Source organism: Bufo gargarizans, chromosome 6 (assembly GCF_014858855.1).
Source record: "Bufo gargarizans isolate SCDJY-AF-19 chromosome 6, ASM1485885v1, whole genome shotgun sequence".
Taxonomy (NCBI): Eukaryota; Metazoa; Chordata; class Amphibia; order Anura; family Bufonidae; genus Bufo; species Bufo gargarizans.
Window position 1 is genome coordinate 42916895 of NC_058085.1, and position 14105 is coordinate 42930999.

General features: G+C 45.4%; 1 protein-coding gene across 2 annotated transcripts in view; it reads left to right on the top strand.

The window, feature by feature from the left end:
• The first annotated feature begins 13656 nt into the window (after positions 1-13656).
• PIK3R6 (phosphoinositide-3-kinase regulatory subunit 6) overlaps positions 13657-14105 on the top strand; it is a 96149-nt gene continuing 95700 nt past the window's right edge. For both annotated transcript variants that reach the window (XM_044298778.1, XM_044298777.1), the window contains exon 1: positions 13657-13822. The gene's annotated coding sequence lies outside the window, so the exon portion shown is untranslated. The remainder of the gene's footprint in view (positions 13823-14105) is intronic.

A 14105-nucleotide genomic window follows, 5' to 3' on the forward strand; every position in this document is an offset into this window, starting at 1 on the left:
ACTATAATACTGCCCCTATGTATAAGAATATAACTACTATAATACTGCCTCCTATGTACAAGAATATAACTACTATAATACTGCTCCTATGTACAAGAATATAACTACTATAATACTGCCTCCTATGTACAAGAAAATAACTACTATAATACTGCTCCTATGTATAAGAATATAACTACTATAATACTGCTTCCTATGTACAATAATAAAATAATTATAATGCTGTAGAAAAATGTAAGTTCATATGAGCATGGAATCACTTTTTGGTTCTAGAATACCTGTATCATGTTACAGAGACAGTGGTCTACCACTTTTGCATGGCTTTTCCAACGTAATATTTTCTTCTTTTTCCCAGGGCGGAATGAGTTAAAAATGAAAGATAATCATTAATTGTCTCACCGATATACATATATATATATATATATATATATATATATATATATATATAATATTCCCCTTGAAAACTCTTCACCGAGACAGACCAGCATTAGCAGGAATGTTGTATGTATAAATACTGTATAATTTGAAGGGATGTAATTTTTGGGTTTCATGGCACAGTGTACATTTCAATCTGCCTGTAATTACCATATTAACTTAAAATAATTTAAAAGAAATGATAATAAATTTTTACCTAAAACGGCTGTCTGATGTCCCTTGTCACTATTTTTCTCAACTACAACTCTGGTCTAAAAAAGTGTAAGTTTGGTTGTTTTTCATAGGCCTCTACGTGTCTTGATGGATCTCAACCAACTGGAAGATTGTAATAAAGTAATGTTTTTGATGCAGCATGTATTAAATTGTATACACTAATGTGACTGCTGAGGCACTGCTTCTCACTATACCTCTCATCTCCCCTGCATTTCAGTCTGCCTCTAATAGACAAACTGTTTGTCGCCCACAGCAATTAATCACAGCACAGCTTTTATTTTACTACAGTGCTTCTTACAATACTGTAGACCTATGTTTCATAACCTTTGGCTCTCCAGCTGTAAAACTACAACATTCATGTCCTGATGCCTGCAGGCTATTGGGACATGATAAGAGTTGTGGTTTTGCAACAGCTGGAGAGCCAGAGGTTGGTAAATACAGGTCAAACACTTTGGGGGGGATTAATGAAACTGGTATAAAGTATAACTGGCTTTGTTGCCCATAGCAAACAATCAGATTCCACCTTTAATTTTTCACAGCTCCTTTGGAAAATGAAAGGTGAAATCTGATTGGTTGCTATTAGGGATGAGGGAATCGACTTTGGATGAAACATCTGAAGTCGATTTGCATAAAACTTCGTTCCAATACCACTCGGAACCAAACCTGTTTTCGGGAAATGTTTTTTTAGAGTACAAATTAATTTATGAAGTTATTACACAAAGTCTTGAGAGACTTCGTGAAGCAATAACTTCAGCTCATCGGAGCAAATACATTCTAATACTGTACGGAGCTTCTGCTCCGTACAGTATTGGAACGAAGTTTTATGCGAATCGACTTCGGATGTTTCATACGAAATCGATTCGCTCATCTCTAGTTGCTATGTGCAACTAAGCCAGTTCTACTTTACACCAGTTTGATAAATCTCCCCCTTTGTCTTTTAGTGAGAACATGCAGGGAGATGAGAAGGAGAGTGAGAAGCAGTGCCTCGGAAGTAACAGTCACATTCAGTGCCGGATTAACATTAGTGCAGATTGAGCATGCATTCTAGGCCCAGAATCACCCGTTCGCTAGCACTGCATGTGGCCAAGACAGGCAGCATCTACAGCAGGGGATCACAGAACCAACAATCGTGGACAACGCCTCTATTTTCTTCCATGCACCAGCTTTGATAAACCAAAGTCGAGTAAGATAACTAAAAATTAACCTGCACACTTTGTACTTAAAAAACGGATTGTTAAAAATGTTAAAAAACATATGTGAGTTGTAATGTCATTTGAAAGCAGCAGATGGCACTGTGGATTAAAATGATATAACTGCATAGGGATATGTTAAAGGGGTATTCTCATCACGCAGTTTCATACTTACCTGCTCCCGGAGCGCTGTCCACTTCCTGGTTTCGGCAGGGGGCGGGCTCCATCTTGATTGAAGTCTCCTCCCGGCTGGGCAGCGTGCTGGACTGGCCGCGCACGCCGCTGCGCATGCGCCCTGGTGACTTCTTCCTGGCAAGTATACTATACTGGCCAGGAAGAAATCACCATAGCGCATGCGCAGCCTCGGCGTGCGCTTTCGGGACTGCGCGCGGCCGGCCGGGAGGAGAGAAGTCGTCTGCGCTAGCGCGGCCACCGCGATTCCTGAGAAGAGCGGTGGCCATAACCAGGGGAGACGGAAGACAACAGTCAGGTAAGTATATGTTTATTTTCTTCTAAGGGGTGGGAATTAGTTAATTAAATATATTTAGAAAAATGATCACTGTTAAATCATTAACAGATTTAACAGTGATAATAAGATGGGAATACCCCTTTAAAGTGGTTCTGCACTTTGTTTAAACTGATGATCTATCCTCTGGATAGATCATCAGCATCTGATCGGCGGAGGTCCGACACCCGAGACCCCCGACGATCAGCTGTTTGAGAATGCAGTAGCGCTCCAGCAGTGCAGCAGCCTTCTCACTGTTTACCGCCGGCCCAGTGATGTCACGACTAGTATCACTGGCCTAGGCGGGGCTAAGCTCTGTTCACTCGAATGATACTAGTCGTGACGTCACTGGGCCAGCAGTAAACAGTAAGAAGGTTGCGGCGCTGCTGAAGCGCCGCTGCCTTCTCAAACAGCTGATCGGCGGGGGTCCTAGGTGTCGGACTTTCGCCGATCAGATGCTGATAATCCTTACAGAGGATAGATCATCAGTTTAAACAAAGTGCATAACCCCTTTAACATTGCAGCACATGTAAGGGGAGGTAGTTAGGGTGACATCCCCGCTCTGAATGGTCACCTTAACGGGTATCCAAATACAAATCAGTCTGGAACAAACTCTACCTTCTGATCCTCAGGAAAAAGGATACCCTGCTCTTTACTGATGAGGGCCATAAACCCCAAAACATTATATACTGGCTCCTCTGGCATCAGAGAATATATCCCTTGTTCTGCCCAGCAGGGTTAGAAAATGATTCCTGTTCATTCTGCCAGAGTCTTGGTATTTCTCAAGTGGTCAGTGTGGTTATAGCACCATCTAGTGGTGTTAAGTTGTATTGCACCTTGTTTTTCTGTTACAAAGACTGTTGCATTCTGGGTGGTGCACTGCATTGTGGGAGTGAAAAACATCCTGGGAAAGAGAAGTCTCCAGTAGAGATGGGAAGTTCGAATCTTTTAAATGAATCGAATCATTTGAATCAGTTAATTTAAAAGAACCGATTCATGAATCGAATCTTCGATTCACTTGCTGAGTCGGCTGACAAGCAAGTGAACCGAAGCTCAGGAGCTGTCTGGTCCTTCATAGAAGGTCTGATTCAGAGAAGGCTGTCAGGCAGTTCCTGGGGCACATTGATCACAGTGCTCAGAGCTGTGACAAGTCTGATTTTCTGTCAGATTTGCCATTCTATCAAATCAGCCAATGTGATCACAAAGTGAGGCGCAATCAGCTGCAACAGTGAGAAGCGTGTTCCTGCGCAGTGCATTCTGATGAGGTGATGTCACAGCTAACATGGCTAGCAGTCAAATTTGGCCATAGTCTTCTCAGTGTATGGGTGTGAAGAATTTAAGTGCAGTTTTTTTCATTCTAATTATTCCAGTGCTTTAAAAGTTTGATAATGTTCTATTAAAAATGGTTTATTCTTTAACACCCTGTGTGTAAATGTGTAATTATCTACCCCACTGTAGGTCATGGTTATCAGAACAAAAAGAAAAAAAGAAAAAAGACATCTCTCTCATTTAGTTATATAGCTACTGAATGAGACAGATGTTTCAGAAGGGATGTCTGTACCTTTAACATACATATCTCCTTGAGAAGCCAATTTGATCCTAAAGGGTTAATTCAATATGAATGAGGATCTCCTGTAATCAGGGGCGTTTCTAGGGTCTGAAGACATCCGGGGCACAAGCCCCCATGAAGCCACGTCCCCACCCCATGAAGCCATGCCCTCATAGCCACTGAGGGTAGGGCCTTCACAGTAGTTACTAACCCCTTTCAGCAGTCCCCCCTTTAGTGAAAGGGGTTATTAACTACAGTGAAGGGCCTAGCCGTCTGGGCAACCCCACAGATCATCATAACCTATGGTTAGCCTAATTTAAAATTAAGCAAACCCCCCCAACTATAAACTAATCCCAGATTGTGCTGCTGGGATGCCAGAATCAGTTGTAATCTGTGAAGGAACCCATCAACAAGTGTAGAAAGTTGGAACCCATCAACCCCCCTTGTACTTGTTCCGCTACTTGCAGGCTGCGTGGGAATGAGTTCAGAACTTCAGTCACTTTGGTCCGCAATTCTGTTCTGCGGTGTATGATGCCGCGAGACCCACGACCTCCCGCGGCGGGTCTCACGGGATCACGCGCCGCAGAACAGAATTGCGGACCAAAGTGACTGAAGTTCTGAACTCATACCCACGCAGTCTGCACAAGGGGCGTTGGTGGTTGATCTGTGGGATTGCCCAGACGGCAAGGAATAGCCTAATAAAAAAAATCCCACCAGCATAAACATTCGGGGCACTGGACAAAACATCCGTCTCTAGTCATTTCTCTTATTTCTCTGCTCACTGTCCCAGCTGTCTGTCCCTCATCACTGCTGCAACCTGGTCATTAGACTCAGTGTATTGTTCTACTGGAGGCACGGGCGGACTGAGTGGTCGGGCACTTTGGACGTCTGAGGGCCCGGCCGGGAAGGGGGCCCGGCGGAGCTATTTACGTCAGGTAAGTTACGCGGGGGGAGGGGCCTGGCGGCCGGAGCTACACGTGAGGAGGGACCCGGACGTGGTGTCCTGTGGCACCCAGAGGCTCTTCTCACTGTCTTCTATGCCACGCCCCCACCAGTGTGATGGACAGGACAGGCAGTCCTTAAAGTCACACGGAATCACGTTCTGTACATGTGCAATAAAGGGATGGAGACTCACAGGCAGATGGGCCCTTTCCTGCGCATGTACAGAATGCGATCCCTTGAGACTTCAGGGACTGCCTGGCCCGTCCAAGGCACAGCATAGAAGACAAGGAGGGGAGCCTCTGGGTGCAGCGAGGTGCAACAGCACTCACTCATTGCACCTAGTCTTTTTTAGATGCCAGAGACCTCATGAGACTCTGTTTACAAGCACGGATGAACAGCTGCTGACCTTTTTGACAGTGGTATGTGGTGATAGATGCCCTTTAAATCACTATTCAGGGAGAATCTTAGATCATATCTTCCCCAGTGCTTACTGAATATAAGATACCTACTGGGCTCAATTACTTTCTATCAGTTTTAGACTTGGCTGAGTAGTTGAGGACAAAGGGAGTTATAGTTGAAGTCACAATGTTATAAGGCACAAACCTGAACAAACTGAGCTGCCAACTCCCGACGTGGTATTACACCATCAGATCTTCTCCTTGTCATCAGCTCGAAAAGGACGTCCATCAGAAGGTCTCAGGCAGAAAAAACAGGATAATGCAAGCTGTGCATCTTCTATTGTCAGGCACAGGCCATCCGTCTAGTTTGGGGTCTGTATTTCTTTAGGAGGGGTGTGTATTTATTTGAAGGATTCTGGGGTCTGTATGTGTTTAGGGGGCTCAGGTTTGGCATCTGTATTTATTGAGGGGGTCTGGTCTGAGGTCTGTATTTGTTTACAGCTTTAGTCTGGCATCTGTATTTATTGAGGGGGTCTGGTCTGAGGTCTGTATTTGTTTACAGCTTTAGTCTGGCATCTGTATTTATTGAGGGGGTCTGGTCTGGGGTCTGTATTTGTTTACAGCTTTAGTCTGGCATCTGTATTTATTGAGAGGGTCTGGTCTGAGGTCTGTATTTGTTTACAGCTTTAGTCTGGCATCTGTATTTATTGAGGGGGTCTGGTCTGGGGTCTGTACTTGTTTAGGGCTCTGGTCTGGCATCTGTATTTATTCAAGGAGTCTGGTCTGGGGTCTGTATATATTCAGGTGGTCTGTTGTCTGTATTTGTTTACGGCTGTAGTCTGGCATCAGTATTTATTTAGGGGGTCTGGTCTGGGGTATGTATTTATTCAGGGAGTCTGGTCTGTTCTCTGTATTTATTAGACGTGCAACGTCGTTTCAGCTGCGCATGTACTGCAAACAGTGTGCGGAATGCGGATGGATTCTCTCCGCACACTGCCTAAACAAGTGACAACTAAGTGAAAGGCAGAAATTGGTCTCGGGCTCGAGCCGCTCGGCCACACATTTGAGCCAGCCCCAGGCCCAGAGCCAGATGAAAGAAAAAGGCAAAAATAGGTAACCACAGGCGCCAGTCTATCTATAAGAAATATTATCCGTATTCAGGCTATTAGGTCTGCCCGTATAGACTACTCAATGTTTTTATACATATATCAGTATATAGACATGTAATATAGTATATAAACGTGCTTCAGTGGTTAGACACAAGGACCGATATATCTGTAGACACCATGACCATAGAAGCGTGTAGAGGTCAGTGTGGTCCCCCTTACATCTTTGGTGTGCTGGTGAACAACAGTTGGCCCACAGTTGGCCCTGTAGTGAGGAGTTAGATCTCTTGGTAAAGTGGCTTTGAAGCGAGTATGCTGAACATGCCAAAAGAATCAGAGACATTAATATAAACTATCTGAGCAAGGGCCTAAAGACGGTGTGGGAAAGACTTGATGAGTCATATGGGTCAATAGAAGCTATAGAAAATGCTTTATATAAGAAAATTTCTAATTTTCCCAGAATAGTGGGTAGGAGTTATCAGAAGCTGAGGGAACTCAGCGACCTGTTGATAGAGGTACAGGTTTCTCAGGCAGAAGGAGATATGCCGAGGCTAGCATTCCTGGACACCACTAGAGGTGTCAATCCGATTGTCCAAAAACTCCCTTATAACCTACAGGAAAAGTGGATCAATCATGGTTCCTATTATAAACAGTTTCATAATGTACATTTCCCCCCCTTCGTGGTGTTTGTAGACTTTCTTACTCAACAGGCAAGGATCAGAAACGATTCCACTACCCCTGGTGTCACACCTCATAAAACACCAGTGGCAGTCCACAAAACTAACGTTGCCTCCACAGGTTCTCCTTACAGGCCGTTTAAGTCTTCTCAAGAAGAGAACAAACTCAAAGATCTTACCAAAGACCTGCAAACCATACTGGAGTGCAACCACGTTCCTGACAACCAATGCGAGAAACTTACCACCCCCACCTGAGGCATATTGCTCACCTGATACTGAAACTGTACCCAGAAGCCCCTATAGTCTTACTCCTTGGAAGACATACTACGAGTTCACAAGGCTTGAGGACAGATTAATGGTCCCCAAAAAGCTCCACACGCCCAGAGACTTAACCTAAGATGGGTCATCATAGGAGACGTCTGTCTAGGAGGAGCACACAAGCTGACCTCAGTCAACAGTATGCTCACCAACACACTTGAAAGTGGACGTCCTTTCCTATTCCAGCCATGTCATAGTAGTTTCCTGATAAAAGAATTGCCACACAGCGCTCCTGTGCCTTGTTCTTTCGCGGATCCCTCCTGTGAAGACCACGCCTACGATGGTGAGCAAGATCACTTAGGGTGTACAGTCAAAAAGCTGGGTCGCACCTTTACTGTTTAAACCCCAGAGACAACGCTTACCTAACAACAAAGAACTTGTCTACAGTCGATTCATCTCCCTCAAACACAAACTTCAGAGGACACCAAAGATGAGAGAACATTTCTTTACCATCATGGAAAGAATATTCTAGAAAAACCATGCAGAAATGACACCCGCGCTCCAAGACTCAAAAGAGTGTTGGTATTCACCCATATTTGGCGTGTATCATCCTAAAAAAACAGGGCAGATACGAGTAGTATTCAACTCGAGCGCAAGGTGCGAAGGCGTCTCACTAAATGATGTCTTACTGTCTGGTCCAGACTTCTAGAGGTACTTCTCCGCTTCTGCAGAAATTCCGTAGCATTTATGGCTGACATAGAACAGATGTTCCACTGCTTCCACGTCAAGGTAGAACACAGAAACTACTTGAGGTTCTTCTGGTACCACAACAACAACCCCAATGAAGACATTATAGAGTACAGAATGAGAGTGCACATCTTCAGAAACAGTCTTTCCCCTGCAGTCGCTATCTATGGTCTCAGGCATTCAGCCAGAGAGGGTGAAACAAAGTATAGGTCAGATGTCAGATCCTTTGTGGAAAAAGATTTCTACGCTTGGAATCCACACCCACAAACGAGACCGCAATCAGTCTCCTGAAAAGGGCTCAAGAGATGTTCGCTTTATCTAATTTGAGGTTGCACAAAATCGCCTCCAACAGCCGTGAATTAATGGAGGCCTTCTCACCCCAAGACCATTCAAGTGATCTAAAGCAGTGGTCCCCAACCTTTTTTGCACCAAGGACCCATTTCATGCAAGACAATTTTCCCAGGGACCAGGTGGGGGTTCTGGGGTGGGGCTGACTGATTCACGCGCATAACAAAACACAAGGTGCATATTAAAATATATAACACTATATAACGACTATATAAACTGACTATGGTCTCTGCTGCACTGTACCGTATTTTTTGCCCTATAAGATGCACCTAGGTTTTAGAGGAGAACAATAAGAAAAAAATAATTTTCATTACACCTCAGGTCAGACCAGCATTCAGACCCTCAATGTTAATCAGACCTCAGATCAGACCCCCATGGCTCAGATCAACCCCCAAACTTTTAGCCATCTAACAGCCCCCCATGTCAGCCCCCAGGTCACCCATCAGCCCCCCATGTCAGCCATAAGCCCCCCCATGTCAGCCATAAGCCCCCCATGTCAGCCATAAGCCCCCCCCCATGTCAGCCTCCAGGTCAGCCATCAGACCCTCATGTCAGCGATATGTCAGCCCCTCATGTAAGCCATATGTCAGCCCCTCATGTAAGCCATATGTCAGTCCCTCATGTCAGCCATCAGCCCCCAGTGCAAATAAAATAAAACACCTTCTCCTGCTCCTGGTCACCATCGCGATCTTCTTCATTCTGCTGTTGGCTGTGTATAGCGGTGCACAGTGTGAGGTCACAGAGCGACCTTACGCTGTGCGCAGCCCTGCACAGCCGATAGCAGAGCTGTGGACCAGGAACCGGTGAGTACAGATCCTTCAACGCTTCCTGGTCCTTCTGTACTAATGAAGCGCTTCCATAATGGAAGCACTTCATTAGTACAGCGTTAAAGACTGCCCTGATCGCCGCAGCCCGGCAAACCATCTTCCAGGGCCCGGTCCTGGGCCACGGCCCGGCGGTTGGGGACCGCTGATCTAAAGGACTTGGATCTTAGCACCGACTCCCTTCCTATGCAGCGAGGCTCGGTTTTCTCTGGGATTTAAAGGCAGACACATTCACCTTCTAAATTAGCAAGGAAGAAAAGCCCTTCACACGCAAAGGAGTTCTGTCCACTATAAACAGCTTATATGATCCTCTGGGAATAGTAGCGCCTGTTACCATCCAAGGTAAAATTATGTTAAGAGACTTCACCACGAGAAAAAGGACCTGTGGACAGGTTGGGGGAAGTCTCTCAAAACTTTGACCAGCCTTCACGTGGCACGACCTATGCTTCCGTGCCATCAACTGAAGTCAAGATGCAAAGACTGTATATTTTCTGCGATGCTTCAGTCAAGGCAATTGCTGGTGTAGCATACCTAAAGACTATTGACGTCAAAGAACGCCATAGGATTTGTCATGAGCCGGACCAAACTAGCACCACTCCACTAACACATGATTCCCAGACTGGAGATCTGCGCTGTTGTGCTTGCAGTGGAGTTGGCTGAACTTATAACATCAGGAATGAACCTGGAAATCTAAGAAGTCGAGTTTTATACGGACAGCAAGGTAGTCCTAGGATATACTTGCAACAAAACCAGACGCTTTTACATCTACGTCTGCAATCGGGTGCTAAGGATTAGGAGATCCACTTGTCCTAAACAGTGGCACTACGTGCCTACACAGCATAATCCTGTGAACCACGCGACTAGATACGTCGCATCAAGCCACCTTAAGGACACAACGTGGTTTACGGGTCCTGCATTCCTGTACCGTTCAAAGTCTCACAGCATCAGATCCGACACGTTTGAATTGGTAGACCCAGATGCCGATGAAGAAATCCGACCTGAAGTATCTGTTCTACGTATGGTGACTTCGGAACACCAACTCAAATTTCATTGTTTCGACAGGTTCTCCACCTGGATGTCGCTCGCTCGTGCTATAGCCTATCTAGTTCATATAGCTCAGTCTTACAAATCGACATTACCTGTGAGCCAGAAGCCCTGCAAAGGTTGGCATCACTGCAAACACGCCTTTACCGCTCCTAATCTGGAAAGGTCCAAGAACACAATAATTTGCACAATACAACGTGAATGTCATGCTAAGGAAATAGACTACCTTAGCAAAGGTCAAACAGTCTCCAAGAATAGCGCTTTGATGAAGATTGATCCCATCATTGACCAAAATGGGTTGCTAAGAATGAAGGACCTAGTAGTGGCGTCTGTTGACGCCAGACAGGGAGTGTTCTTCCCAGCAGGGTTAGAAAATGATTCTAGTTCATTCTGCCAGAGTCTTGGTATTTCTCAAGTGGTCAGTGTGGTTATAGCACCATCTAGCGGTGTCAAGTTGTATTACACCTTGTTTTTCTGTTACAAAGACTGCTGCATTCTGGGTGGTGCACTGCATTGTGGGAGTTAAAAGCATCCTGGGAAAGAGTAGTCTCCAGTCTCCAGGACAAATCAGCAGAGCTGTCCTTTTGCATATCTCCTTCTTAAACTCCACCATCCTTGTAAAATCATATCTGGTGACAGGTCTACCTTTGTTTCAGGTATATTGTGTTATGCAGAGCTGTTCAGCTAGTTATATTGTAACTCAGGGAGTTGTTACTACTGCTAGCTAGACATGTAATCCTATGTACATGCAGCCATTTTACCATGTGCTTCAGTGTCAATGTAATGTTATAGTGCATGCTATCCATGCTTAATACCGATACATGTTACAGTATTTATATTCTTGTAGTTTTAGGGTACTTTAACACTAGCGGCAGGACAGATCCGACAGGCTGTTCATCCTTTTGGATCCGTCCTGCCACTATTTTGCCGTGCCGCCGGGCTGCCGCTCTGTCTCCATTGACTATAATGGGGACGGGGGAGGAGCTCCGGCGCAGCACGGCAGCTTGCGGTGATAGGCCTAAAAACTCGGACATGCAGTACTTTTAGTCTGGCAGCCTTTTGCCGTGCACTGCTGTGCTGCGCAGGAGCTCTGCCCTTGTCCCCATTATAGTCAATGGGGATGGAGCAGCGATCCGGCAGCACGGCGAAATAGCGGCAGGACGGATCCGACAGGGTGAACAGCCTGTCGGATCCGTCCTGCCGCTAGTGTGAAAGTAGCCTTACCAAACAATCCTGTTTTGCCAATAAACAAGTTAGACTATAAAAAACAGTCCTCTTATTTGGAAGACAGGAATGGTTTATGCTGAATGTCAGACTGTACACTGTGTGAACGTGTATGAAGACAGAACATCCCTCAGAACATCCCTGAAGAAGATGGACTAAACAAATCTGGAGTCAGGAGGTGGAGTTCAGAAAGGACTTCATTTCATTGTTGCATGCATAAAATATTGACCACATAGGCCTAACTACCAGGGTGGCAGGCACAGCAGATGCTCTGGCGCCCCAATAACTCAGGGAGCCCATGTCCACTCAGACATGTGTGCAGCTAGTGATATACATGGACTTTTTTTCATTATATCTGTGACATGACTAATTCATTTCTGTACATCATTTTTATATTTTAATAGTTTGAACATTTGTGATACCAACTGTGTTTATTTTTTTTATTCATATGGCTAAAATTGGAAATGTTAAATATTTTTGCACATTTTATGATTTTAAAAAATCTTTTTTTTTTTTTTTTGTCTGTTATTTAAGGCCTCTTTCACACTTGCGTTGTCCGGATCCGGCGTGTACTCCACTTGCCGGAATTACACGCCGGATCCGGAAAAACGCAAGTGTACTGAAAGCATTTGAAGACGGATCCGTCTTCAAAATGCGTTCAGTGTTACTATGGCAGCCAGGACGCTATTAAAGTCCTGGTTGCCATAGTAGTAGTGGGGAGCGGGGGAGCAGTATACTTACAGTCCGCGCGGCTCCCGGGGCGCTCCAGAGTGATGTCAGAGCGCCCCATGCGCATGGATGACGTGCCATGCGATCACGTGATCCATGCGCTTGGGGCGCCCTGACGTCACTCTGGAGCGCCCCGGGAGCCGCACAGACGGTAAGTATACTGCTCCCCACTACACTTTACCATGGCTGCCAGGACTTTAGCGTCCCGGCAGCCATGGTAACCATTCAGAAACGACGTTTAGCTTAAGGACGGATCCGGATCAATGCCTTTCAATGGGCATTAATTCCGGATCCGGCCTTGCGGCAAGTCTTCAGGATTTTTGGCCGGAGCAAAAAGCGCAGCATGCTGCGGTATTTTCTCCGGCCAAAAAACGTCCCGACGACGGAACTCTATGCCGGAAGAAAAGAAAAGAACGCAGGTGTGAAAGAGCCCTTAGTCTCCTTTTGGGAACATGCAATCCTCTGATTGCTTTTACCATACAATGCAATAGTGTACTATTTTATGAGATTTTTAGGGGCTTCCTATTAAGCCTTGCTGCAGGCAGGGTGTAACACCGAGATTCCTATGGCAGGCATGGGCGCCTTCACAAGGCTATGGGTTGCCAAAGCAACTGATCAGAACTCGTGATTTCACAGTGGGAGCGCCGATCGGAGGACAGAGGGAGCTCTCTCTGTCTAACCTCTCAGGGACCACAGTTGCAGCATCTGAGGGGTTAAATGACTGGGATCGGAGTCATCTACAATCCTGGTCATTGCAGCTGGATGCCTGTTATTATGCAATTGGCACCTGCCTCATATGGGTTCAGCTCATGAGCCTGCTCCATACATTTATTACAAGCAAATGATGGACACTTAGGTCATTTTACATTAAGCAATGAAAGAAGTTGTCCCATTTGTGACATTTATGGCATATGATAGAATATGTCACAAATGTCTGATAGGTACCGGTCCCACCTCTAGGACCCAATCCATTTCAAGAACTGCATACCACTCTTGCACAGGGTCCTCTCCATTCACTCTTATGTGTCTTCCGAAAATAGACGAGCCCGCAATCTCTCCCTGTCGTATCTGGGATAATTCGGCTTAGGGGGATCATATGAGTTCATGGAATACCTTTTACATGCAGTCCCAATGTTTATTTTAGATCCCATCCCCCATAGCTTACTGTGATGAGGGCACTAAATAAGTGCCCCAATTTATGAAAAGATCCATCTGATCATAGGCTCCTTTTCATTTCCACCCTTCTACTTTTAGTGCATGACATAGGAGGGCAGATATCAAGTGCCTGCATGCAGGATAACATTTTATTTGTCTTTCCATACATCCTGCTATAATCCTGGTGCTCTGTCTGGGAAACTTCCAAGAAAACTTTCCCTTTGCTGAAATAGCTGATAAGAAAACCACGGATGCAAAGTTGCATAGAGAAAGATCAGAGGCGGCTGCACAGGGGTTTGGGGACGATTCGGATAACCTTCACATTTGGTCAGTGTACCTTCATCTGAACACCTGTGACTTGTGCAGCAAATATCCTCGGGCTCCTGGCAGGGAGGGGACACCGCACAGGAAGCAGCTCAGCTCTGTCACCAGGCTACACTTGCAGATTCAACTCACACCTGAGACACATGGAAGCAAGGTAAACTCAGCGCAACCTCTTAGTTTATTTTGCATTTTATTTTGCATTTCTTTATGAAATGATGATCAAATCAATACACTGTAGTATCCAATGACAATTGCCTTCACAACTTTGTAATCTATTATGTGGGATACCACCTTCTTATCTGGTATAACCACTCTTCTTGAGTGCTATACTCTCTGCTGAGCCAGTTTATTTTCAAGTTAGTTAAATATCGTGTTCAGGGCCCCTTCACAGCTAAGGGCACTTTCACACTTGCGTTGCTTGATTCCGGCAGGCAGTT